This window comes from Chiloscyllium plagiosum, unplaced genomic scaffold (assembly GCF_037043375.1).
Source record: "Chiloscyllium plagiosum isolate Xiang-an unplaced genomic scaffold, Cpla_swu_hap1 HiC_scaffold_28, whole genome shotgun sequence".
Taxonomy (NCBI): domain Eukaryota; kingdom Metazoa; phylum Chordata; class Chondrichthyes; order Orectolobiformes; family Hemiscylliidae; genus Chiloscyllium; species Chiloscyllium plagiosum.
In genome coordinates this window covers 12,711,381-12,737,026 of record NW_028270166.1, presented here as the reverse complement: position 1 = coordinate 12,737,026, position 25,646 = coordinate 12,711,381, and the positions used below count along the sequence as shown (strand labels likewise).

At 42.8% G+C, this 25,646-nt stretch overlaps 1 long non-coding RNA gene across 4 annotated transcripts in view; it reads right to left on the bottom strand.

Moving 5' to 3' along the window:
* Nucleotides 1-25,646, bottom strand: part of LOC122565405 (uncharacterized) — a 263,069-nt gene that overhangs the window by 176,530 nt on the left and 60,893 nt on the right. Inside the window, exons 3-4 of one of the 4 annotated variants that reach the window (XR_006316156.2) lie at nucleotides 12,407-12,602; nucleotides 5,345-5,776 (exon numbers count right to left, since the gene is read on the bottom strand). The exons of 2 other annotated variants lie outside the window; for them this stretch is intronic. This is a non-coding gene — a long non-coding RNA (uncharacterized LOC122565405). Of the gene's footprint in view, nucleotides 1-5,344; nucleotides 5,777-12,406; nucleotides 12,603-25,646 lie in introns of those variants that run through there. One more of the 4 variants, XR_015751898.1, reaches the window with a different exon arrangement.

Genomic DNA, 25,646 nt, shown 5'->3' with positions numbered 1-25,646 from the left:
AATCGATCTATTTCAGTCTTTAATATACATTAGGACTCTGCATGTACAGCTGTCTGCGCCAAGGAGTTCCAAAGACTCTCAACCCTCTGAGAGAGGAAACTCCTCCTTTTCTGAGTCATAAATTGGTGCCTCTTTATTCTGAAACTATGCCCTCTGGTCCAAGACTTTCCCTTGAGGGGCAACATACTCTCAGCATTTACCCTGTCAAGCTCCTTAAAAATCTTACATGTCTCAATGAGATCACTTCTCATTCTTCTAAACTTCAGTGAGTAGAGTCTCATCTGTTTAGTCTTTGCACATAAGACCATTTTTCCATTCCAGGGATCATCACAGTGAATGTTCTCTGAACTTGTTGCAATGAAACAATTTCCTTCCTTAAATAAGGAGGTCAAAACAAATCACAATACTAGTCACTGTTTCCATGAAGCAATTGGAACAGCCAATTTGCACACAGCAAGCTCCACAATTAGCAATATGATTACAACATGGCAATGTATTTTCATAGTGTTGGGACTGAGAGATAAATATTGGCGAGGACGTTAAAGAGATCTCCCCTGCACTTCTTTGTTATGGACCTGAGAGATCAGTGAAGCAGAGTCTTCAGTTTATTGTCCATTCCAAAACAGTCAGCCCCAACAGTACTGCAATCCCTTAGTACTTGGTCTGTCAACTCCAGCAGTGCTGCACTCCTTCAGTACTGCGTCTGTCAACTCCAACAGTGTTGCGCTCCCTCGATACTGGATCTGAACTCCAACAGTGCTGCACTCCTTCAGTACTGGGTCTGTCAACTCCAACAGTGCTGCACCCCTTCAGTCCTGGCTCTGTCAGCTGAGTAGTTGTGCCAATTTCCTGAGTGAAATTTGAATTTTCTGATGCAAGAGGTGAGAATGCTGTCCACTGAGACACATCATGCTGAATGGACTCCTTAATTATTCTGTAATAATATGCTATAGTTTGTCTAAGTACATTTGGGCAAGAAGAGCACTAAAAAGTACTCGAGCTCCTACCCCAGTGGCCTCCTTTGGAAAATGTATTCCAGGATGTATGGGGGCGTCAGCTGCATCCTTTAGATTACTGCGAGGGTATTTTAACAGATGGCTTGTGGAAAAACAGGGAGGCACAGACGGAGACTTGGACAATCTCAAGAGACTGACTTCAATTTATTAATACTGGCAATCTGCCCAACCTATTGCAGCTGACCAGATTCAGTGTGGAGCAATGATCGTGGACTCCAGGTGAACCATGGGGCACGGGAAGGGTGAATGCAGTGAGCAGATTGTCTGGGTTATCAGTTGCCCAGATTAATTTGGTGGATAGTCAGATTCCTCCTGGCCTGACAGAAATAACATTTTCAACTACCCTTCCTACCTTAGCCTGGAAGTGATGACTGGTTTTCGAACCCAATTTACATAAAAAGACTCCAGTTGAAAGTTTTCATGAGCCTTTCCCCTGTGTTAGGCAGGCAAATTATCTTCCTCTAAACTAATGATGGGAAGATGGCGAAAACCCTTGGCCAAGTCCACTGTTTTGGTACCTGCTGTGCACAGGAGGTTATGATAGCCCTTTCAGGCCCTTCCACGTATAAAAGTATAAAGGAGGCCATTCAACCCATTGTGACATATCTGATTCTCTGCACAAAGCTCTACAATTATCATTGAATCATAAAATAGTTATAGCATAGAAGAAGGCCTATGCTAGCTCTTCCCAAGAACCATTCACCTATTTCACTTTTCCTATTAGCATCATTTTTTTTAAATTTCCCGTCAGAAAAACATCCAGTTCTCCTTTGTAAGCCTCAATTGAATCTGTTTCCAACACACTTTTAGGCAGTGCATTCTAGATCCAAACCACATGGATGTCATGTTACCATTGCTTCTTTTTGCCTTAACTTAATCACCTTAATTTAATGTCTTCTCGTTTTTGACACTTCCACAACGGGAAGTTTCTCTCTTTCTGCTCTGCCCAGCCTCTTGGCTTTTAAATCTTACATTCAAGTCTTCTCTTTTCACTCTTCACTCTTCACCCAGGAGAACAGCCCCAGTTTCTCCATTCCCCGTTCGCCCACCAAATTAGCCCCACGCTAAGCTTCTTTCCTATTGCTACACAATTTTATCTGTTCCGGGCAGAAATCTAAATTTTCTTTGCAAGTTGAAGCTTAATCAGTTTCCACTGCTCTGTCAGTCACTCTGAGCTTACCTCAATGTTCACAGCATCCCTACTTTGCCTTCTTGCCCTTTGCCCCTCAGCCAGAGATACCACAGTCATAGTATTGCTGTACTTTCGTGACATTTGGCTTGGACACAAATCCAGGAAGCTTTCATCTTTGTCGGCAGTCTTTAATCAAGTCAAAGGAGATAGCCTTCACTTCAGAGGGATAATGGCATGGTTAGTCAAGGAGAGCCTGTGATACCAGTCTAAGAGATTGGACACAGTCAGTCAGCCACTCAGGGTTGTCAGAATCAGGATCCTCTCCCCAGAATTGTGAGGTGCTGAATGTCAGTGCCTCTTTATGCCCCATAATGGGCTGTTTCCCTCCTGGAATAAGAGAGAGGCAGGTATTAAGGGAGGTGAAAGTGAGTGGCATAGCTGTTACCTTTGGCGCTGTTGGAGAGACGTTCCAACTGAGTTAGAGGCAGCCCAGAGGGCATGCAAGGTTTATGGTGTCAGGGACTGAAAGTGAGTGCAGGCAACAGTGAGAGTGGTAGAGCATAAGCTTTTATGGGAGGTTGGTACAGTAGTAGAGGAAGAGTGAGTATGAGGCATCAGAGGGAAGATTGTGGTACTTGTACTAAGGGATTGGGCAAGATTACTGACCTTCTTCCTACAGTGCTCTGCATTCCTCCAGGTGGCTGAGACTGCACTAACGAGCAACCTCAGACCAAGCTAGTGTGGTCTGGAGCAGTGACCTCCTCTGCCAGTACTGGGGGAATGAGGATATTCTGCCTCTGCATCACACTGTGCACCAGGACTCCCAGGTCCCTACCTACAAAGCAGGATAACTAATTTCCTTTGACTGTCATGTCTGGGACAAATGTCAGGAATCGTGCAGGAGAGCTTTGGACTAACAGTGGTTGTCCTGGCTTTTAAAGACAGCACTGGCACCAGGGATATCAGTCTGTTCCAGGATACTCTGGAACTGAAACCTGTAATCCATTCTAAAGGATGAAAGACTTAACAGCAATCTAGGTTTGTTCAATATATCTGGATTAGTGGTGCTGGAAGAGCACAGCAGTTCAGGCAATATCCAAGGAGCTTCGAAATCGACGTTTCGGGCAAAAGCCCTTCATTTATTCCTGATGAAGGGCTTTTGCCCGAAACGTCGATTTCGAAGCTCCTTGGATGCTGCCTGAACTGCTGTCCTCTTCCAGCACCGTGGCGAGTTGATGGGGCTAGAAGGGCACCAATCAGATGGTGGTGGGGATTTGGAGGCAGTTAATGAACTGAGATGTGGTGAGAAACCTCTGTCAGTCTCTGGTGGGAAACTTCCAAAAAGCCTACTCCAAAACAGGTAAGATTCAGAAAAATTCTGGGTGGCTGATGAAGGAATAGTTTGAGAGGTCAGCAGTTTTTCGAACATGATCGTGAATGTTTGCACACACTAATAATTAAATTAGCTTAGATTTTTATTGGAAAACTTTGTTCCACCGCAAGATATTTATTACTTCCTTCAGTAAAATTATATTGGAGAGCATTTTCAAATTCAAGGATCAGTGCACTGACAATGAGAAGAATTTCAATCTGTGACTAGCTGGATTATTGACATATTGTTATTATTTATTGCTTCCATTACATAAATACCACTTTTCAGAACAATGTTAGTCGATTAAAAGTAACTTGATCAATTTTGCCTTTGGTTACAGGATGGGAGCAGCAGGTCTTTCAGATTTTTTTTCTCTCGCGGAATTGATCTAAAAGTCTGAATTGAACAATTTGTAATCTGCAAACTAGCCACTATAATTGTTTCCAAACTGATTGTCAGTGGAAAAAAAATTCAGTGTCAATGAGATGAATTTACCATGCACCCTCCATCAAAAAATGTATCTGAATATGTTGATTTGAATTTTACATGCATCTGATATTACTGTATTACAAATGTGAAATTGAGAATGTAAATTGTTTACTTCTCTTCCCATGCTTCCGCACTCATCAACAGCACATCCCCAGAATATATTATACCTCTGGAATGCGTTGTTGGCTCATGTGATGTGGGTTGACTTTCCACAGGAAGTCAAGAGGAAGCCGGACTGCCTCTTGGCTGGAACAGAGATTGCATCCTATGGTAAATAAATGATTTCACAGCCAATGATCATTGGATGGCCAATCTGATCTTGAGGATGGGTTCTGATCGTCTGAGGGTGCACAGAGATGCAATTTTAACAGATGCTTTTGCTCCCAAGCTGTTTGGCTGGGGAGTTGCTTGCAGAACACTTCCCTTGTCTGGGGTATCTTAAATGAGTGGGTCAAAGTCTCAGAAAATAGTGTCGACCATTTAGGATTGACATGAGGAGAAATTTCCTTGATCAAAGTATTGTGAATCTTTGGAAGTCTCTAGCTTGGAGAGCTGTGGGTGCTCCATGATTGTGCACATTCAAGTCAGAGATTAGATTAGATTACTTAGTGTGGAAGCAGGCCCTTCGGCCCAACAAGTCCATACCAACCCTCCGAAAAGCAACCCCCCCCCGACCCATTCCCCTACACTTACCCCTTCACCTAACACTACAGGCAATTTAGCATGACCAATTCGCCTAACCTGCACATTTTTGGACTGGGGGAGGAAACCGGAGCACCCAGAGGAAACCCACGCAGACACGGGGAGAATGTGCAAACTCCACACAGACAGTTGCCTGAAGCGGGAATTGAACCCGGGTCTCTGGAGCCGTGAGGCAGCAGGGCTAACTACTGTGCCACTGTGCCGTTCACGATTGAAAAATACAATGGGAATCAAAGAATACAAGGATAGCTCCTCAAAGTGTAGATGAGATAGAAGGTCAGGCAGGATCTTATTGAACAGTAAAGCAGGCTCGAAGGGCAGAGTGGCCTATGCTTGATTCTATTTCTCATGTCTTTGAGTTTCTGTTTCAGGCTCTTTGTCTCTAGCAGGAGATGACTGGCACACTGTTAACTGTAGGTAAGTGAATGTGTTTTGAATGTACCAAAATGGGCGGCACGGTGGCCCAGTGGTTAGCACTGCTGCCTCGCAGCGCCAGAGACCCGGGTTCAATTCCCGACTCAGGTGACTGACTGTGTGGAGTTTGCACATTCTCCCCGTGTCTGCATGGGTTTCCTCCGGGTGCTCCGGTTTCCTCCCACAGTCCAAAGATGTGCAGGTCAGGTGAATTGGCCATACTAAATTGCCCGTAGTGTTAGGTAAGGGGTAAATGTAGGGGTATGGGTGGGTTGCGCTTCGGCGGGTCGGTGTGGACTTGTTGGGCTGAAGGGCCTGTTTCCACACTGTAATGTAATGTAATGTAATCTAATCTAATCCCATACTAGATGTGTTTGGATGGGTGATGTGCAGTTATGATGCTTAAGGACTCATGAGGGGAGGTCAGGCATGAAGTCCCAGCCAATCTTTTGCTGTCAGTAACGTTTTTAACGGTGAGTTGCCTTGTTGAACACTGCATCCATGTGTTGTAAATAGATCCACAATGCCATTAGAGAGGGAATTCCTGAATTTTGACCTCGTGACAGTGAAGGAACGGTGATATATTTCAAAGTCAGGATGCTGCCTGGCTTGGAGGGGACCTTGGAAGCTGGTGGTGTTCCCATGTACCTGCTGGAGCAGATATTTTCAGAAGTTAGTATCAGTAAGCTGGAAATACCATGTATGTTTATTTGTTCATGGAATGTCAGCATTGCTGGGTGAGCCAGCATTTATTTCCCGTCGCTAATTGCTCTGGAGATGGTGATGGTGAGCCACCTTTTTGAGTTGTGGTGTAGGAACACACTGCTATTGTGTAGAGATTTCCAGCATTTTGATCCAGTGCAAGTTAGAAAGGTGGGACATATCTGACACGATGAGTAAAGGGAGAAAGTGAGGACTGCAGACGCTGGAGGTCAGAGTCGAGAGTGTGGTGCTGGAAAAGCACAGCAGGTCAGGCAGCATTGAAGAACAGGAGACTCGATGTTTTGGGCATAAACCCTTCATCAGGAATAGATGATGAAGGGCTTATGCCCGAAACATTGATTCTCCTGCTCCTCAGATGCTGCCTGACCTGCTATGCTTTTTCCAGCACCACACTCTCGATGATGAGGAAAGGCACCATTACTTTCAACAAAGTTCCATTGTTAAAACACAGATTTTGAACATTTTGTATATGTTGAAAGACAGGTTTGCACTTACGTAGTTCAATTCACAGTATCAGAACATGCCTAAACACTTTACTCCTTTAACAAACATGGATATAATGTATTAGATAAAGAGTCACTGGGCTCGAAATGTTAACATTGCTTTCTCCACAGATGTTGCCAGACCTGCTGTGTTTCACCAGCAATTTTTGTTTTTGTTTCAGATCTCCAGCATCTGTAGCTCTTTGTTTTATTTGGTGGCTATGAAGTATCATTGAAGTGTGAATGGATGAAATGGAGCAGCCATATTGTGTACAGCTCCAGATAGCAATGGTTGGATATAAAGAATAGCAAAGTACTACTGATGCTGGAAATCCAAAATAAAAATGGAAAATGCTTGAGAAACCCATCAGGCATGGTATAATTGAATTGAACTGAATGAGCTTTATTATCCCATGGATAGTTAAGATAGAGTGCAACATGGAAGGCTGAAGGGACTGTACTGCGGTGTAATGTTCTATGTTTTATGTTCTATGTATTCAAACGTGTACAGTGAAAAGTTGATAAGTTGCCACTTACAGTGCCACCTTAGGTTCAAAGATACTCAGGTACAGCTCCTTCACTGACAAGACTCGTCTTCCTTAGTGGAGAAAGTGAGGTCTGCAGACGCTGGAGATCAAAGCTGAAACTTTATTGCTGGAACAGCACAGCAGGTCAGGCAGCATCTAGGGAACAGAAGATTCGACGTTTCTGAAGAAGGGCATGTGCCCGAAACGTCGAATCTTCTGTTCCCTAGATGCTGCCTGACCTGCTGTGCTGTTCCAGCAATAAAGTTTCAGCTCGTCTTCCTTAGTGCCTCAAATGCATGTTAATATAGTCTAGATTAGAGTGGTGCTGGAAAAGCACAGCAGGTCAGGCAGCATCTGCGGAGCAGGAAAATCGACGTTTCAGGCAAAAGCCCTTCATCAGGAATGGAGGCCAATATAGTCTTGTATGTTCGAGGGATTGCCTTTAGTTTGTTTGGATAGATTCAAAGTCTAATTTTGTTTTCCTTGATATGCTAATGTACAGAACCAAATTGCATTTGAGACTATACAAAGATATTTGTTAAGAATAAAATATATTTGTGAGATAAAAAATGTTAGTCATAGTGTAACAATGTCACCAATGCACGGTGCCATCTTAGGTACACAGTACCTTGGTAAAATCTTTAGTTACAGAACAGAGTATTGAAGAAAAAAAAAATTACATTACAGCTATACACAGTGTAACCATAGGTCAGAAAAACACCAAGTTAAAAAACAAGTATCATAGTCACTCCAAGGGCTCTGAGCAGCAGACTAGAGCAGGGGGCCTCCACATGGTCTAATCGCTGGCTGTCGTCATGTTCGACACTGGGTCACTGGTCGCTGGCATCTCCACTGCGGGCTGACAGTCACTGCTTTGGAGGCAGGGAGATAGAGGCCAGGGTCAGGTATCCAAGGCCAAAAGAAGGGAGGAAAAGAAAGAAAAGAAGAAAAAGAAATGGCAGAGTGAACGAGCTCGAGCTGGAGTGTCCTACTTCGCCGCCATCTTACCAGAACCTGTGGAGCAGCAACTGTGGATGGAGAAACGAGAGTTAACATTTTGAGTCCAATATGACTTTGGAACAAAAGACCGGTAGAACCATGACTTTTCAGTTCCAAAAAAGAGTCATATTGGGCTTGCTCCACAGCTGCTGCCAGACCTGCTGAGTTTCTCCAGTAATTTCTGTTTTCTAATTTATATTCAGATCAGATCTTTGTTTTTGCACTGACTGAGTGGTTGGCCAAGACACCAGTCTGAAATAACGTCATGGAATCTTTCATAGCAGCCTCAGAGGACATGCAGAGCTCACTTTTAACACCTCAGTTGGAAGACTGTACCTCAGACAGTGTAGCACTACCTCTGAACTGCATTGCAGCATCGGCCTGCAATTGTGGGAAATGAACACACCATCTTCTCAATCTATCAATGAGCCGCATCTGACCCAACCATTTGTTGAAAGCGTTTTGATAGTTCACTTTATTAAGTGTGTTATTGGGACTACTCCCTTCCTTCTGCAAGGTTACAAACCTAAAATCTGACACATGTCAATCACTTTATCGCCATCAAGTTCAGAATGATGAGCTGAATTTACCAGAAATCGGCTAAGTGATCTTTTAGTTGTGTTTCGTGGAGGGTTTCTCTCTTTGAGGCCTCGTGAGTTTTCTCATACTCTCAGCCCAAACTCACCTCGCTGACCAGATATCAAACCCCTCTGGTACCCTGTTAGTGTGATGTCTACCTGATTTTCCCACTTGCTGTGGGTGGAAGTACACCCCCACTGCTGGGGCATCTCTGTTTACCTGGTGACAGCTGTTAAAAGCTGTTGCACACACAGTCAAGCATCAGCACTTTAGTGCTGCCCTGTACATTCTGCCATGTTTGCCCTGGACTTGGCAGATAAAGGAAAACTGGAGCACCAGTTTGCAGACAGAGACCTGGAGGTCAGGATGGCACATAGAAAGGCTGTCCTCTTTCCCCCAGCACTGCCAGAGGAGACCACAATACCAGACACTGCCAGCCTGGACTGAGGTTGCCTTGTGGGTCATTGAGGTATCATCTGTCCTGAGGAATACCCAGTAAGGTAGCAATAAGGTTGCCAATCTTCTTTACTCCACCAGAGTAAGTACCAGCATCTTCTCTCTGCAACCTCACACTCGCTCTCTCTCCTACTGCACACACCTCTCGCCAAAGCGCATCTTCAACATTTGTCTCTGTTGCTTGCACCGTTTTGCTTCCTTTGCTGTTACCGAGCCAATCCCCTTAGACAATTAACCCGACCAAGCCTCTGCTCCTCCTACTTACTCACTCAGGGCAAGACGCCACCTTTTCTTCACTGCACCAACTTTAATAGCTGTGCCAGCCACTTTCACCTCACTCAGTTCCTTCCTCTGTCTCATTTTAGGAGAAAATAGCCCATCATAGACAGGAAAAGCCAAGACGGTTGTGGGGTGTCTGATATTCAGATCTGCATTCCTGCCAAGAGAGGATCCTGATCGTAACCTCCTTAAGTGACTCACTGATGTTGCCCAAGTCCTGAACTGATATTGGAAACTTTTTTTGACTTACTGCTCAGAGACCTCCAGAATGAAAGGTGTTTTCCTTGACCTGACTGAGGGCTACTGCTTAGACTTTGAGATATGGCCATTTGGTTGAAATACATGCAGTGCATCTAGCACATAAGCTGTTGGTACATGGTACGGTATGGTACTGATGTGGCATGATGCCAGACTACAACATGTTCACCCTCTTTACTAATACTGCTGGCAACCATGACAAGCTGCTTGGCTTTGTGTCTGTGCTAAAAGACATGTCAAGACAGAAGTAAAATAAAATAATGAACTGTGGAGATGCTGGAAATCTGAAACAAAAACAGAAGTTGATGGAGGAACTCAGCAAGCCTGGCAGCATCAGTGTAGAGAGAGCAGAGTTAACGTTCAAGTGCAGGGACTCTATTCAGAACTAATAGTAGCTGGGAAAATGAGACATATCTGCTGAAGTGGGGAGGGGAGGAAGACAAGGAGTGAGTGGAGAGGTGGAGATGGAGCCCAGGGAGAGAAAATGGCCTTTAGGGAGCCAAAGCAATGGATGGTAGTAAGCCAGGAAGAAAGAAACGCAAAAAATGGGGACCATAAGTAGGTGAAAATGGGTTGGTTGTGCTGAAAGCAGCTCAAGTCTTGACAGGGCCTGTGTTGTGAGGGTTGGGTAAAGGACAAAGAAGAAGGTGTTGATGTTTTAACATTATTGAGCCTGTTCTTCCAATTTATGCTGAGCTTCGGTGGAGCACAGCAGCAGTCCCAAAACCCAAATGTTGGCTGGGGAACAGGGTGGTTGTTGAAATGGCAGGCAACTGGAAGCTCAGGGGCATTTTTGTGGAAACTGTGGGTGTTCTGCAAAGCGGTTACCCAGTCTCCAGTGTAGAGGAGACCACACTCTGAACAGTGAATACAGTAGACTAGATTGAGTGAAGTACAGGTAGATCACACCTGGATTGTATGTCTGGGGCCTTGAGTAGTGAGGAAGGAGATGTTAAACAGCAAATGTTACACTTTCTACGATTGCATGGCAAGGTGATGTGGGCATGTGAGGAGGTGTTGGGGATGGAGGAGGACTGGGGCAGGCTGTCTCCAAGGGAACAGTTCCTGCAAAATGCTGACAAAGGAGGGGATGGGAATATATGTCCGGTGGTGGTATCCTGCTGGAGATGGTGGAAATGGCAGCTTATTATCCTTAGGATGTGGATGATGATGGTGTGATAAGTGAGGGTGGGGGGTGGGGGGACCCCTATCGTATTTGTGAGGACAAAGAAAAGGAGTGAGGACAGAAGTGCAAGAAATGGGTCGGACATGACTGAGGGCCCTGTCAACCACAGTGGCAGGGAATTCTTGGTTGAGGGAGAAGATGGACATCTCTGAGAGCAAACCCTACCGCCTCCCCCTCCCCCCCGCCACCCATCCCGGCAAAGTCAGCATCATCAGAACAGCCGAATGAAGACGGAGGAACTGGATGAATGACAAAGCCTTTCCAGGAAGCAGGATGCGAGGATGTATAGTTCATGTAACTTTGGGAATCATTGGGTTTGTTGGGGATATTAGTGGCCAGCCTATCCCTAGAAATGGACACAGAGATGTCAAGGAAGGGAAGGGAGGAGTCAGAGATGGACCAGGAGAAGGTGAGGGAAAGATGGAAATTGGAAGCAAATTTGAGAAATTGTTTTCAATTCTGAATGACAGAGGGAAGCAGCATCATGATGTCATCAATGTACTACAGAAAGAGTTGTGGGGATGGACCCGAGTAGGACTGGAATATGAATGTTTCACATGTCCCACAAAGAGACAGGCATAACTGGGGCCATGTGGATATTCATGGCCACACCTTTTGACCTGAAGAAAGTGAGAGGAGTTACAGGAGAAGTTGTTCAAAGTGAGCTTGGCCTGCTGGCGGAGGGCAATGGTGGATGGGGATGGCGCAGGCCTTCTTCCCAGGAAGAAGACAGAAGCACTGTGAACCTTTAAGTTCTGGTTGAGGCAGAAGAGTGCGAAAATCCAGGTCAAGAGAAATCTGGGATGCTGTGACCATCCAGATAGCACTCTCTCAGTTTGTGCCTAAGAGAGCAGGTCAGTAGTCCTGTGAAGCAGCCTGGTCCAATCTGTGAGCTGTATGCCCATCCTTGAGGGCAAAATGTCCCTGCAACAATATTCCAGTTATGGATACCAGGATGTTCCAAAGTACATCATCGAAGTGCAGAACTGTACTCTTCGTGGATCAGAGATGCACCGTGATGATACAATGAAGCTGGCATGTGTTAGATGCCAATGTTCATGGATGTTGGGTGTGTGCTATCATTGCACATGGAGAGTGCCCTGAGATGTTGGTGCTAAGTGCCCAAGGTAGAGGTTCAGAGGAGCAAGTAGAGAGCTGGAGCAGCCAGATGGCCGCTCTGACTTTCACGTCAGGAATTCTTGGCACCTAGTTTCCATCTGATGGGTTGGAAACTGGGAAACTGCAGATGAATGAGGTGATATGAAGTAATAATCTGACTGTTAATGAGTGATAATCCATACTAAGATGGCACTCACTAATGAGAATCACAGCTCAATATTCAATTAGAGGGCATAATTTTAAGGTGAGAAAAGAAAGATTGAAAAGCGACCCAAGGGGCAAATCTTTCACACGAAGGGTTGTTTGTATGTGCCATGAGCTGTCAGAGGAAAGGGTAAATGCAGGCACAGTTACAACATTTAAAAGACATTTGGCCAAATACATGAATAGTAAAGGTTTATAGGGATATGGACCAAACACAGGCAAATGGCACTCATTTAGTTTGGCAAACCTGGTCGTCGTGGACAGGTTGAAACAAAGGGTCTGTTTCCATGCTTATAACACTTTGACTCAATGGGTTGGTTGGAAAATGGGACATTTGGTTTTTACATCAAGAAGGTCCTCACTGCACTCAAATGGGTCCTATTTTCTCAAATTTCTCACCATCGCCCACACCATTAAAAGGCTGGGAAGATATGTTCTGATATCAAATGGAGGCATACAAAGTACTTACATGTCATTTTAAAACATCTCTTTGCTGTTTTATTGCTGTTAAAACATCAACCTGAGCCAAAGCTTGGTTAGAACACCACAATGAAGAGCAAATGCTCCCTTTATTAAAATTAGAAAGGATGAATTGACAGCTGAGTAAATGTTCTCTTTAAATAATTCCATTTCTTCTAATTGAGGAACCCAGTTGATGGGCTAACCTTGAAAGCAGAAGAGAAAACAAAGATCTTGAAATCATACTGATATGTGACAATGCAATCATCCAGGAAGAGAAGTCTTCCATCCTGACAGATGTGTAAACCCATTTAAAATAAATAACATAACACGTCAATTAAATTAGCAGAGAGAAATATTTCAGACAAATGTGCTACAACAATGCTGGCAACAAAACCCTTCCATTACAAAGGCTGTTAAGTAATTGAGAGTATACATAATGGCAGTACGACAGCTGAGGTTTTGAAGTTTCACTGCAATTTCCTGTCAGTTTTTATGTCAGTTCAATTTCAGTCAAATTAAACTTTCCCTGAACAGGGTAAGGTCTGTGACATCCATATTCTCTGTTTAAAAACAATGGCATATCCAATCCAGTGAGGTGGAGGTGCCAGTGTTGGACTAGGGTGGACAAAGTCAGAAGTCACACAACACCAAGTTAGAGTCCAACAAGTTTACTTGAAATCACAAGTTTCCGGAGCACTGCCCCTTTATCAGGTGAAGTCTACTTCAACTGACAAAGCAGCAGCACTCTGAAAGCTTGTGATTTCAAATAAACGTATTGGACTAGAACCCCTGGTGTTGTGTGACTTCTGACATTGTCAATTCATTGAGGACATCAATGTAATTTTTGATAAAATTATGTAGTCATGTATGTATATTGCAGGGCAAGAATAGGCTTGGCAGTAATGCTATTTGCTAAGGACTTAGCTATAAGACCATAAGGCCATTAAAAATAGGAACAGGAACAGGCTGAACAGTTGTTCAGCTCCTTGAGCCTGCTTTGTCATTTAGCAGGATCACAGCTGATCCAATGCTCCTCATGTTGATTTTCCTGCCTTTTCCCCATAACCCTTGAGATGGGGAGGACTAACAACTTGGAGTATGGCTTGTAAAACATGTACAGGAATAAACATACAATATTGTGAAAAGACTGTCTATTTTTCAATTCTTTCCAAATGCAGTTACACATGTTCAAAAAGTAATGATGGATACACAGCAAGATTGGATAAGTGAACAACCTGATTTCCCAAAGCGCAAGTAGAATCACATACAATAATATCATGCCAAACCAGCTGACTCTTAATTAAGTTAGTTGGCAATCCAGTAAATGCAACACCAGGATCTTTAAGTTGTGCTTTGGGAGTTGTTCCATATTAAAGTGTCGGTTAATGTCGTGGGAGATGGAGGGGGGGTGGACATGGGAATTTATAGCTACCATTCTCCACAAACTGAATTTCCGACCTTGACCAGCCAGCCACAGGGAGGTCTACTCCAGAAAAAGTTCTTGTAAAAAAGGAGCATTGTCTCCAGGCTGTTCTTGTATACTGCAGGACCATGTTTCATCGATACATTAGTGACACTGCGAACAGTGCATGCAGGAAATATTCTTCTGTTTGGACAAAGCTATAAATCATTTTGGGAAATCTTCCAGTTATGTTCGAGTTTCTGGCATACCTGAAAATAGTTTTACTCCTTCAAACTGACTGGTTTTGGAGCAGAATTGACCCCCGATCCACACATATGTGGTGTATTGCATAAAATGGGGGGAAGACAATAATGCAGGAAAATAGCACAATGTCTGCATTATAAACTTTAGTTTGTTAGTCTATAACTAATTGGTTGGATATGTTCTGCATCGCTGTATCATGAAAAATGGTTATGCTGTGACATTCTTTATCTGTGGAAGACAATACTCATTCTGGTACATTATTTTCTGAAGTAAATCTGACTTTTTTTTAAGAAGATAAATGTTAGTTGCTTGTATGCTCTCTCAAATCATGCTATGATTTTCTACAGACCATTTTTGAGCTAGCAAACCACAAACTAGCAATAAAGCCATCAGGTTAAACTGCTCCCTAGGGGATAACAAAACTGGACTCTGCTTTCTAGAGTTCCGTTCCATATTCACCCAAGAAAAATAATGTGCACTGACAAACTATCCCCTGGGAATAGATTCCAAGTCAATTGAAATTGGTTCAAATCGGATTTATATGGAAAAATACAAATTTATGTACCATGAAGGATGTAGATAGAAGATGGCACTGTACACTCATGGGATAAGAGTTCTGACATTTGATTTGTTTGCTCTGAACTTCAGGTGATGCAAATGTGAATCAAAAGTTTGCAAACTCTTCTCCACTGTCACTTTCATAAGTGAGTGAAGAGTGCAAGAAATGAAGAAGAGAATAAGTAATGGGGCAGATACATCAATGTCCAAAACTCAAAATCAGAAAAGCAGTTTATTTATGCTTATTTTCTGCAAGGGGGCCTTCATTTGTTGATGTCAGAGAATTAAGCCGCGCTGTTCTCAAGAGGTTAATGGACTGTACCTTTCATGAAGATTCATTGCCAAGAAGAATTTGATTTTACTGACAATGATGCACATCATTCAGAGCAGACTTTGTCAGTTCTGCCACATCTTGTGCAGTACAGGAACTGGGCGAAGCGAGCTAATTCAATGTTTTAATAATATATTGTCTCTCATTCTCTTGAGCTGGGCTAATGTGCACCATGTAACATGGAAATAAGAAACAAATTCAATTGGCCAGCTTTGAGCAGCAAGCTGGGTATCTTCCATAAAAGAAATTAACTCCTGAGCGGCTGAATACTGTGTTGAAACCATAATATGTAAGTGCTTACAATCTGGACACACACTGAAGTCAAGGCCCACTCTGTCTAAGGCAGTCATAAATTCACAGTCAAAATGAATTAAATATGAACAGCCAATGGGAAAAAAAAACATCTGCAGCTGCTAGGAAGCTAAAGCAAAATTGGAAAACCATACAAACTCAGTGGGTTTTTATTTGTAAGATATCTGTGTGAACTGAAATTTGGTGAGTTTGAACTAAAGTCTGACCATGGGCCTGTTAGTTTTAATTGTTCTGAGTTCAGCATACTCTGAATATGTCAAATTGAAAGGTTGAGAAGCTGTAGAGGAAAGACTGGAGTGAGAAAGTGACGTTTCCATTCTATCTTGGCTTTCAGATGCAAAGCGCCAAGGGAAGAATGTTCATAGGTGTGGTAGGTTTGAGCACCCTTGAACTCAGGCAAATGCAATGTGACTACCACTTCTCTCTGCCTGGTAACAGAATTGAGTCTGAACAGTTTCTGCCCTTTCACCTCAGGGATATGGGCATGGATCCAGTCTAGACAACTGCAGTGTAAGTCTCCTCTCTCCGACAGCTATTAAGGAAGGGTCATAAGTGGAATGAGTTTGGGCAGTTTCAATTTAGTTCCCAGTGGGCATAAGTCCACAGCCCAGGGCTGCCCATAATTCAGCAATAATTGACACTAATTAGACAGACTCATTCAAAGAGGGCATCAGGTTGGCAGATGTGGGAAATGAAATAAAGCACTAGTGCAGCAAGGGTTGCTCTTGAGGTTAAAGTGGCGACACACGTTTGAGGTGAAAGAGATGTACCTTTAACTAGTTCATAAGAAATACCTTGGAACTGATTTATCTTGACAGTTTGGCAACATGTTTCGATCTCAACCAAGTTTTTCTCTCCCTCTTCAGGAAGGCAAATTATCCAAATAAACAAAGTGTGTTGCTCCATTAATAGAGAGGTGCATCTATGTACTTTGCCTTAAGCCTGATAGCACTATATTAAAACAACAAACATACAAGTGCTGGTCCTTCTGTGTCATTTTAACAAATGCATCAACTTATATAATTAATCATAAAATTTTTCAGCTGTAAAAATCTTCAATATACTCTTTAACTTCAATGCAAGGCAATTATTTTTCAAATCATTTCTTTCACCCTACTATTTCCTCTCCTCCTGATCTTTCTTTTTTTCTTTGGCATCTTTTGATGTTGTCATGTTTCTTTTTAGCATTTTCTTTTCCAATTTCCATTTCTCTTTTGTTTCGTTGAGGTTTAGAGATATTCCTTTAAGTGTCAATGTTTCAGTATAAGCACTTACGTTTCATTTAGATGAGAGAATGGAGTCAGTTTATTCCATGGACTCTCTAAGTCACAGTCAGATGCTGTATTGTTTATGTAGATGAGCATTAAATCTCATTGATTTGTCATTCTCATTTATTGTTCGGTAATCAGGAACTTAAATACCAACATATAGGGCAGGATTTTTGATTCTGAGAGGGATAACTTGAGTTGGGAAATTTCACAACTCAAACCCAACTCAGTTTAAAGAGCTCTATTAGGTCTAATTTTCACTGCACATAGTCCAGAGTGGAATCAAGTTGAGCCCAACTATCCCAGAAAGATTTTCAAGGGTGCCAGAGGATTGGGCGAGGGTTGAGGTAGGCTGGTTTGAACTTGGTCTGAGGCTTCATTCCAATTGTTACAGAAGCTGTTAGATCCTCTTGCCAGTTCTATGGCCCATCCAGACCAAGTATGCATCCCTCAGCAACCCCCAAGTCCCTTCATATCCTCCATTGCCTCTCTAAGCAACTTAAACCTCCCACATCATTGAATCATAGAAGCCCAACTGGCCATTTGGCCCAACAAGTCCACACTGACCCTCTGAAGAGTAACCCACCCAGACCCATTCGCCGACTCTACATTTATCCCTTACTAATGCACCTAACCTACACATCCCTGAACACTATGGGCAATTTAGCATGGCCAAATCACCTAAACCCCACATCTTTCGACTGTGGGAGGAAACCAGTGCACCCGGAGGAAACCCATGCAGATACAGGGAGAATGTGGAAACTCCACACAGACAGTTGCCTGAGGCTGGAATCGAACCCAGGTCCCTGGCGCTGTGCGGCAGCAGTGCTAACCCCCGAGCCACCATTCTCTCCACTTTGTTTCATAGCTCTTTTGGATCCTGCATCTCCACTCACATACTATGTGTAGACCCAGGAACTGTGCAGAGATGAAAAAGTAATCTTCTAACAATCTACAACAGCCCTGAATCATAGACTTGATAATTTAAAAAACTCCCATCCATTAAACTCATTCAAAGCTTTAAACTCTCAAATGATAGAGTCCCTACAGTGTGGAAACAGGCCATTTGGCCCAACAAGTCCACACCTTCCAAAGAATATCCTACCCAGACCCATTCCCCTACCCTATTATTCCACATTTACCCCTGATTAATGTACCTAACCTATACATCCGTGAACACTATTGGTAATTTAACTCCGTCAAATCACCTAACCTGTACATCTTTCGACTGTGGGAGGAAACCAGAGCACCCTGAGGAAACTCATCCAGACACAGGGAGAATGTGCAAACTCCACGTAGACAATTGCCTGAGGCTGGAATCGAACCCCGGTACCTGGCACTGTGGGGCAGCAGGGCTAACCACTGAGGCACCATGCTGCCCTTCTTAAAAACAAATAAACTTCTATATGGATTCCACCTCAGAGGTAACTATTCCTTTAACAGTCTTTTTTAAACTTCAATTAAATCGTGAATTTAGAATCCCCTACTGATGGCTGTAGCTTTTGAAGCTCAGGCAAGCATTTACATTCATTAATAGTAGCCCTTTGGGAAATGTCAAAGATCACTGTACAACCCCATGATAATATTTTGTTTTAATCTATAATAGATCATCTGTCAATCAACAAAATTCAACAAAGATATCTCTTTACTTCTTTCTGACAGCTTCAACCTTTTTTTCATGTTTAATGAGTGGGGGATTTAAAATCCTCAGTTTATGACACTTTAGCAGACCTTACCTCCTTACATGTGTTTGTGATTCTCACACTGCTGATCAAGGCCCTTGTGACAATCAAAATAGGTTCCTGTGAACTCACCATTAAGTCCAAGAGACTCTGCTGAGTTTGGACTTATCTCTGATGTGGGTAATGTCCTTCCACAATGCCAATAAAAAATAAATCTGTCATGGAGCAAAATGAGTTGAATTGAAAACCATGTAATAAGCCAGGATTACAACACCGTAGAGATACGTGGAGAGTGTGTCGAAGGCAATTTAGCTTTAATGTTGTTTTACCTAAAGCATTTCCCACTAAAGATTATGTATGCAGTTATTGAACTATAAAGAAATTTCATAGTAATTGTGGAGGATTTCCTTTTTCTCAATGGTATTGATGAATTCATGACCAGAGCCTGAATTTAGCAGATGTAACTCAAAGGAAATAACTAATCTGGTTAATTAACTTGTGGGCATTTTTCAGACCAGTTTCTACTATACATCTTCAATTCATCTGTTTTCTGTGCCTAGGTAAATCGGGACAATCCCTGATAGTTGCCAAAGCTTTCGATCACAGATTGCCCTTATATCATGTCTGGGTCTACTGCAGATTAATTGAAAGATTGTGTGGTTAGTCCAAACACCGTTATCATTCTATCATACAATGACTAGGATGGTATAGGGTGAGCTAGATGAATCTTGGTGTCTTTTCCTTTTGCAATTCCTACATTCCTATCCGATTAATTTTATCAGCGTGCAAACAGTTACTTCCCTTATTCTTTTTACTCACGGAGGCCAATCACTTGGTTACAACCAGCAACTATTACTATTTCCAACTCATTATTCATTCGTTCAACTAAAGGTCATCCCACTGTTTACATGAATGAAATTGGTGGATTTATTGGACGATGTTATCAAAATGAAATGAGGTCTCCCAACGTCAACAGCAATTTGCATTTATATAGCTCCTTTAACATAGAAAAATATCCCAAGGTACTTCACAAAGTAATAATCTGAAAAAAACATGATGCTAAGCCAAAGATGGAGAGATCAGAAAAGCAGACCAAAAGCTTGATTTTAAGGAGGACAGTTTGGGAGAATTCCTGAGGAAATTCTTAATGAAAATGTTTAAAAAATGAGTTCTGCAGAGTTGCAATAGGTCTCCTGAAGGATTTAATGCCAATGTGGGATGGGAGAAGGGTATTGGGGAGTTCAGTAGCCCAAGGGTTTGGAGCTTTGAGTAGGGCAGACAAAGCTGGAGCAGTTGCAAAGATAAAGAAAGGCAAGGTCATACTTAGTTAGAAAAATTATGGCAAGGATTTGTTGGTCCTAAAACTGGGCATTTAAACAACAAGCCAATGCCTCACAGATTCTATCCAGTGGATAGAAATCATGTAAACTGAAAGGTTACTGTTTCAAACTCAGTCTGTGCTGAGTTGACACCGTCTCAGCCAGAGTGATGTCAGAGGTATCTCAAATGGGTTCAGATCCTCTAATTAGGGAGGAAGAAAATTGTTGTCAGGTGACTTTGTTGGAAAGGGTATGTATAAAAGCACAACTAGACTGGACTACAATCCAACTGGACTACAATACTTTCATTCCTGATGAAGGGTTTTTGCCCGAAACGTCGATTTTCCTGCTCCTCGGATGCTGCCTGACCTGCAGTGCTTTTCCAGCACCACTTTAATCAGGACTACAATCCACCCTGCAGTCCAATAACCTGTGGATATTTGTTCTCTTTCCCTCCTGAACCCAGGAGATTACGGCCCATTCAAACAGTCAATTACTCAAAAGGCTGAGATAAGCTATTTGTGTGAAGGCAAGATCAGAGCTCCAATCTCCTTGGTCAACATAACTAATTGGCAGCCTGGGCAGCTTACCTATAACTTAAACATTGGGATAAATGATTGTAAAACTAAGCAGGTGCCCACTTATAGACTCAAGACTTCTGCACTCTCCAATTCTGGCCGCTTGCATCTCCTCAGTTTTTTTCTACTCCACCATCGGTTGCCATGCATTCAGCTATCTGGCCTTCAACATCTGGAATTTCCTTCCTACACCACTTTTGTCATTAACATAATCCTTAGCAACAGTCAATATGGTTACTTAACCTAATCTTTATTCATGTGGCTCAGTGTCAACTGCCGTTCAATAATCACTTATGTGACTGATACTTTGATACATTCAAAACACCACATAAATACAAGTTGTTGTTGCTCAATTAGACAGAAATTAACAAAAACCCTGTTGGACTTTTATTCTAAAATATTTGGAAATATCCATTGAACATGTAATCAATAATTCCCAGTTAAAGGGGGAATAACCCCTGGATTGATTACATTTTTGTGTGACAATTTGGCAAGGAACGTAACACACTTCAGAACACCATGTGAATGGCAATGAGCAAGCAGGAGGCTACCTTTCCTTGACAAACCATCAACAGAATATCTTTTTGTTGCTTGGCTCCATCGATTGGCAGCACTTCTAATGCATTTGAACCCGTTTTGTAAAATCCTACTTCAAACTGTTTTTTGAAAAGGAGAAGCACTGTGCTGCAGTGCACCATTAACTCCTTTGAGGCAAAATGTTAGCCTGCCGAATAAACAGATGATGCAGTCAAAATGCTGTGACCTGTGTATCATGGCTTGTGAGTTTTTAATGAGCCCTGTTTCAAGCAGTAGCTCAACCTGGTATGTAACAGGACTGTGACCCTGCCATAAATGAGGAGTATATAACTCGATTGATTGTCCCATTAAACTGCTTAAAGAGTATATAACAAGACTGTGACCATCCTTTAACTGACTGCGTAAGAAATGTATTACAGAGCTGACTTGTCATATTGGTGATTATGTGAAGAGTGTATCACAGAATTGTGACTATCCCATTAAACTGTGTGAGGAGTCTATAACAAGGCTGTAGCTACTCCATTACTGACTACCTGGGAAACAAATCACAGGATCTACTCTTCCATTACAGGCTGTGCACTGAGCATAAAACCAAACTGACACTCCCATTACTTAATGTGTAAAGAACATATCACAGGACTGACTGTCCACTAATGACCCAGCAAGACATGAACATTTTGAGAGCTTTTTTTTTCAAAACGCATTAAGATTATTGACTTGGCTAGAAAATCACAGAGGACCAAGCCTTTAGGCACTTTACAGATGCCTACAATCCCAGGTTCAGGCAGCCAGGCTTTCATGTCGGGAGATGCCCTCCAGCACTGACACACAGAGAATAACACAGCAGCTTCGAGGTGACACTTGTGCCAGTAGTTCGCTGTGCCCAAGACTAATGCAGGCTCAATAAAGTTCATCGTGAATATTATATCCTCTGAGTCCGCCACCTCAACACTGAATTTTTGTAGCACCTTTGGCAGTCTTGGGATGCTCCAGTGTGCTTTACAACAAATAAAATACTTTTGTTTAATCCAGCCACTGTTACAATATTGGACATGGTCCCACAAACAGGAATGAGATAAATGACCACCTGCTCTCGGAGATATATGTGCTGGTCGAGGATGTATATTGTCCCGGTTCCACCTTCTCTTTTGAAACCGTGTGATAGATCATTTGTACCTTTTGTGTCTAACAATGAGCAGGGCATGGAGTTTTGAAGAAAATCGTACTGAAAATGTTCTCTGTTTCTCTCTCCACAGACTTGCAGAATTTCTCCAAACTTTTCTGTTTTATTTTCCATCTCCAGCACCATCAGCATTTTGCTTTTATGAAGTCAGATATTATGTGATTGAAGAGGTGGGACTCCATCAGTGCAATAGTCCCTCAGTGTTAAAGTGACTGGATTGTACCCTTAAGTTGAGAAATGGATATTGAATCAACAACATTTTGACTCTGAGGCTAGCAGTTTCGATTGGACACACAGGTTAGGAACACAATACTGTTCACATGCAGAAGGAGAAAATAAAGAGCTGAAATGTTAAACATTCACACCACAAACACTTAATAAATTTAATTTTATTTATTTTTATTCACTCAAGGGGTGTGAACATTACTACCTGGGCCAGCATTTATTTTCCATTCCGAGCTGGCTTTGTCAAAGTGTCGGTGAGCTACCTTCTTGAACTGCAATTCATGAGCTGTTGGTTGACCCACAGCGCTGTTAGGGAGGGAACGTCGGGGTTTTGACCCAGTGACAGTGAAGGAATGCTGATATATTTCCGAGTCAGGATGGTGAGTGGCTTGGAGGGGAGTTTGCAGGTGGTGGTGTTCCCAGGTATCTGCTGTGTTTCTCCTTCCAGATGGAAATGGTCATGGGTTTGGAAGATGAGGTCTAAGGAACTTTGGTGAATGTTTGCAGTGCATGCTGAAGAGAGGACACAATTGCTACTGAGCGTCGGTAGTGGAAGGATTTGATGATTTGTTTGAGTAGTACAGGCAGATCATAGTAAGCAAGGACATACAGAACATAGGCTGAAAAAAGGCATATGGGTTAAGTCACACAGGACGTTTGCTAGGCAAGATCAGCATTATTTGAAGTTGGAGAGGCCATTCATCAGTCTAATAATGGCCAGAGAGAAGCTGTTCCTGAACCTGCTGGTGCATGTGTTCAGGCTTCTGCATCTTCTGTCTGATGGAGAAAGTTATCGAGGAACATTACCGGGGTGCAATGGTCTTTGATGATGTTGACGGCCTTTCTGCGGCAGTGAGCCATGTAAATAGAGTCCATGGATGGAAGGTTGGCATTTGTGATGGGTGTGCACACCACCTTCTGTAGTTTCTTATGGCCCTGGGCAGAGCAGTTGCCACACCAGGCTGTTATGCACCTTTATTCCTGATGAAGGGCTTTTGCCCAATTTTCCTGCTCCTCGGATGCTGCCTGACCTGCTGTGCTTTTCCAGCACCATTCTAATCTTGGCTCTCATCTCCAGCACTGCAGTCCTCACTTTCGCCTGTTATGCACCCTGACAGTATGCTTTCAATGGTGCATCTGTAAAAGAAGTGGATATTTGTGGATGTGATGCCAATCAAGTGGGCTCCTTCTCCTGGATGGTGTTAAGTTTCTTGAGTTTTTTCAAGTTACACTCATCTAGACAAGTGGGGAATATGCTACCATATTCCTGACTTGTGCTTTGTAGATGGTGGACTGGCTTTGGGGGTCAAGAGGTGAGTTACGTGCTTTCTCATCCTTGAACCGCTCTTGTAGCTGCTGTATTTATATGACGAGTCCAGTTCATTTTCTGGTCAATGGTAACCCCAGTATGTCATTAATGTGGGATTCACTGATGGTAATGTCATTGAGTGTCATGACTGATTAATTTTCTCTTGTAGGAGCTGCTCATTTCCTGGTATTTGTGTGGCGTGAAGGTTATCCGCCATCTGTCAGCCCAAATCTGGATATTGACCAGGTAATGCTCCATTTGGATCGCTTCTTTGTGTGAGGAGTCACAAATGGTGCTGCATATTGTACAATCATTGGCAAACATCTCCACTTCTGATCATATCATGTGGGGAAGGTTGCTGATGAAGAAGCTGAAAATGGTTGGGCCCAGGACACTCCCCTGATGTAATCATGTAGAGACATCCTGGGGCTGAGATGGCTGACCTCCAACAACCACAACCATCTTCCTCTTTGCCAGGAATGATTCAAGCCAGTAGAGAGCTTCCCCCAATTCCCCTTAACTCCCATTTTGGTAGGGCTGCTTAGTGTCACATTTGACAAATATGATCTTGATGTCAAGGGTAGTAACTCTCATCTCACCTCTAGAATTTAGCTTTTTTATCCGTGTTTGAACCAAGGCTCTAACACGGTCAGGAGCAGAGTGGTCCTGGCAGAAATCAAACTGGGCATCTCTGAGCAGGTGATTGCTGAGCACTGTTGAATACATCTTCCATCACTTTACTGATGATTGAGAGTAGACAGATGGGTTGGTAATTGGATAAAAGCAAATTACTGCAGATGCTGGAATCTGAAACCAAAAGAGAAAATGCTGGAAAATCTCAGCAGGTCTGGCAGCATCTGTAAGGAGAGAAAAGAGCTGGCATTTCGAATCTAACTGACCCTTTGTCAAAGCTTTGACAAAGGGTCAGTTAGACTCGAAACGTCAGCTCTTTTCTCTCCTTACAGATGCTGCCAGACCTGCTGAGCTTTTCCAGCATTTTTCTCTTTGGTTTGGTAATTGACCGGGTTGGATTTTTCCTGCTTTTTGTGTACAGGACATACCTGTGTAAGTTTTTACGTTATGAAGTAAATGCCCATGTTGTTGCTGTACTGGAACAGATTGTCTATCAGCAGGTTCTGGAAAATGCTCTTCAGAGTTTTTGATTGATGTTGTCAGAGCACATCAACTTTGCTGTATCCAGTGTCTCTAACTGTTCCTTGGTATCACATGGAGTGAATTGAATTGGCTGAAATTCGGTACCTCTGATGCTGGGGACCTCTGAAGGGGTCAAGATGAATCATCCCTTTGGCCATTGTGGCTGAGACCTCTTCAAAATATCTGGTTGGCATGAATGAGCTGGACTAAAGGGTCTGTTTTGCGTGCTTTACTTCACTATAACTCTATGTTCGAAGTCTATTCCACTTAACACAGTGATAGTTCAAATGCTTCAGCCTTATCTCTTATGTCGATGTGCTAGGTTTGCGCATCATTGAGGATGGGATATTTGTGGAATCCCCTCCTCTAATGAGTTGTCTAACAGCCAACCACCATTTATGACTGGATGTGGCGATTCTGTGGAGTTTAGATGTGATCCATTGGTTGTGGGTATGCTTAACTGTCTAATAGTTGCTGCTTTCACTGTTTGGCACAAAAATAGTCTTGTTTTATAGCTTCACCAAGTTGACACCTATATTTTGGGTATGCCTGATACTGCTCCTGACATGCTGTCCTGCACTCTCCATTGAACCAGAGCAGATCTTTTGCTTTGATGGGCATGGCAAAGTGGGGACATGCCATGCAAAAACAAAACAAATAGTATTTGAATACCATTCTGTTGCTGCTAATAGCGCGCAGTAGCTCATGGTTCATAGTTGCTTGAAGGTGGAGTCGCAAGTAGACAGGATATGGAAAAAGGCAGTTGGTATGTTTGCCTTTATTGGTTGGTGCATTGAATATAGGAGCTGGGAGGACATGTTGCGGCTGTACATGACATTGGTTAGGCCACTTCTGGAATACTACATTCATTTCTGGTCTCCCTGCAATAGGAAAGATGTTGTGAAATTTGAAAGGGTTCAGAAAAGATTCACATTGCCAGAGTTGGAGGGTTTGAATTATAGAGAGAGAGGCTGAATAGGCTGGGGCTATTTTCTCTGGAGCTTCAGAGGCTGAGGAGTGATCTTATAGAGATTTATAAAATCATGAGGGGCATGGATAGGCTGAGTAGTCAAGACTTTTTTTCCCAGGGTAGGGAATCCAATTTAGAGGGCATAGATTTAAGA